The sequence below is a fragment of the Schistocerca gregaria genome, unplaced genomic scaffold, assembly GCF_023897955.1.
Source record: "Schistocerca gregaria isolate iqSchGreg1 unplaced genomic scaffold, iqSchGreg1.2 ptg000227l, whole genome shotgun sequence".
Taxonomy (NCBI): domain Eukaryota; kingdom Metazoa; phylum Arthropoda; class Insecta; order Orthoptera; family Acrididae; genus Schistocerca; species Schistocerca gregaria.
Genome location: NW_026061746.1, coordinates 1,120,826 through 1,123,679, shown reverse-complemented (window position 1 = coordinate 1,123,679; position 2,854 = coordinate 1,120,826).

Here is a 2,854-nt window from a genome sequence, read left to right as displayed (position 1 = left end):
CACGCAACAAGCGGCTACAAGGGTAGCAGGGATTGTGTGGCGTGGGCTGGGCGGTTTTTTAGGTTAGATGGCATTGGGCAAGTACAGAAAGGGCGGCAGCTTCAATGAGTTCGGGGCAAAGCAGGACATGCGGGGACCAAGCAGCAATCGGTATTGTAATGGTAAACTGTCGAAGCTGCGTTGGTAAAGTACCGGAACTTCAAGCGCTGATAGAAAGTACCGAAGCTGAAATCGTTATAGGTACAGAAAGCTGGCTGAAACCAGAGAGGAATTCTGCCGAAATTTTTACAAAGGTACAGACAGGTAGAAAGGATAGATTGCATGCAACCGGTGGTGGAGAGTTAGTCGCTGTTAGTAGAAGTTTATCCTGTAGTGAAGTAGAAGTGGATAGTTCCTGTGAATTATTATGGGTGGAGGTTACACGCAACAGCCGAGCTAGGTTAATAATTGGCTCCTTTTACCGACCTCCCGACCCAGCAGCATTAGTGGCAGAACAACTGAGAGAAAATTTGGAATACATTTCACATCAATTTTCTCAGCATGTTATAGTCTTAGGTAGAGATTACAATTTACCAGATACAGACTGGGACACTCAGATGTTTAGGATGGGTCGTAGGGACAGAGCGTCGAGTGACATTATACTGAGTGCGCTATCCGAAAATTACCTCAGGCAATTAAACAGAGAACCGACTCGTGGAGATAACATTTTGGACCTACTGATAACAAACAGACCCGAACTTTTCGACTCTGTATGTGCAGAACAGGGAATCAGTGATCATAAGGCTGTTGCAACATCCCTGAATATGGAAGTTAATAGGAATATAAAAAGAGGGAGGAAGGCTTACGTGTTTAGCAAGGGTAATAGAAGGCAGATTTCAGTCTACCTAACAGATCAAAAAGAAAATTTCTGTTCTGACACTGACAATGTTGAGTATTTATGGAAAAAGTTCAAGGCAATCGTAAAATGCGTTTTAGACAGGTACGTGTAGAGTAAAACTGTGAGGGACGGGATAAACCCACCGTGGTTCAACAACAAAGTTAGGAAACTACTGCGAAAGCAAAGACAGCTTCACTCCAAGTATAAACGCAGCCAAAACCTCTCAGACAAACAGAAGCTAAACGATGTCAAAGTTAGAGTAAGGAGGGCTATGCGTGAAGCGTTCAGTGAATTCGAAAGTAAAATTCTATGTACCGACTTGACAGAATATCCTAGAAAGTTCTGGTCTCACGTTAAATCAGTAAGTGGTTCGAAACAGCATATCCAGACACTCCGGGGTGGTGATGGCATTGAAACAGAGGATGACACGCGTAAAGCTGAAATATTAAACACCTTTTTCCAAAGATGTTTCATAGAAGAAGACCGCACTGCAGTTCCTTCTCTAAATCCTAGCACAAACTAGAAAATGGCTGACATCGAAATAAGTGTCCAAGGAGTAGAAAAGCAACTGGAATCACTCAACAGAGGAAAGTCCACTGGACCTGACGGGGTACCAATTCGATTCTACACAGTACGCGAAAGAACTTGCGCTCCCTTCTAACAGCCGTGTACCGCAAGTCTCTAGGGGAACGGAAGGCTCCAAATGATTGGAAAAGAGCACAGGTAGTCCCAGTCTTCAAGAAGGGTCGACGAGCAGATGCGCAAAACTATAGACCTATACCTCTGACGTTGATCTGTTGTAGAATTTTAGAACAGGTTTTTTGCTCGAGTATCATGTAATTTTTGGAAACCCAGAATCTACTCTGTAGGAATCAACATGGATTCCGGAAACATCCATCGTGTGAGACCCAACTCACTTTATTTGTTCATGAGACCCAGAAAATATTAGATACAGGCTCCCAGGTAGATGCTATTTTTCTCGACTTCCGGAAGGCGTTAGATTCAGTTCCGCACTGTCGCCTGATAAGTAAAGTAAGAGCCCACGGAATATCAGACCAGCTCTGTGGCTGGATTGAAGAGTTTTAACAAACAGAACACAGCATGTTGTTATCTCTGGCGTGCCACAGGGGAGTGTTATGGGACCATTACTTTTCACAATATATATAAATGAGGTAGTAGATAGTGTCGGAAGTTCCATGCGGTTTTTCGCGGATGATTCTGTAGCATACACAGAAGTTGCAGCATTAGAAAATTGTAGCGAAATGCCGGAAGATCTGCAGCGGATAGGCCCTTGGTGCAGGGAGTGGCAACTGACCCTTAACATATACAAATGTAATGTATTGCGAATACATAGAAAGAAGGATCCTTTATTGTATGATTATATGATAGCGGATCAAACATTCGTAGCAGATACTTCTGTAAAATATCTCGGAGTATGCGTGCGGAACGATTTGAAATGGAATGATCATATAAAATTAACTGTTGGTAAGGCGCGTACCAGGTTGAGATCCATTGGGAGAGTCCTTAGAAACTGTAGTTCATCAACAAACGAGGTGGCTTACAAAACACTCGTTCGACCTATACTTGAGTATTGCTCATCAGTGTGGGATCCGTACCAGATCGGGTTTGCGGAGGAGATAGAGAAGATCCAAAGAAGAGCGGCGCGTTTTGTCACAGGGTTATTTGGTAACCGTGATAGCGTTACGGAGATGTTTGACAAACTCAAGTGCCAGACTCTGCAAGAGAGCCGCTCTACATCGCGGTGTGGCTTGCTCGCCAGATTTCGAGAGGGTGCGTTTCTGGATGAGGTATCGAATATATTGCTTCCCCCTACTTATACCTCTCGAGGAGATCACGAATGTAAAATTAGAGAGATTAGAGAGCGCACGGAGGCTTTCAGACAGTCTTTCCTCCCGCGAACCATACGCGACTGGAACAGGAAAGGGAGGTAATGACAGTGGCACGTAAAGTGCCCTC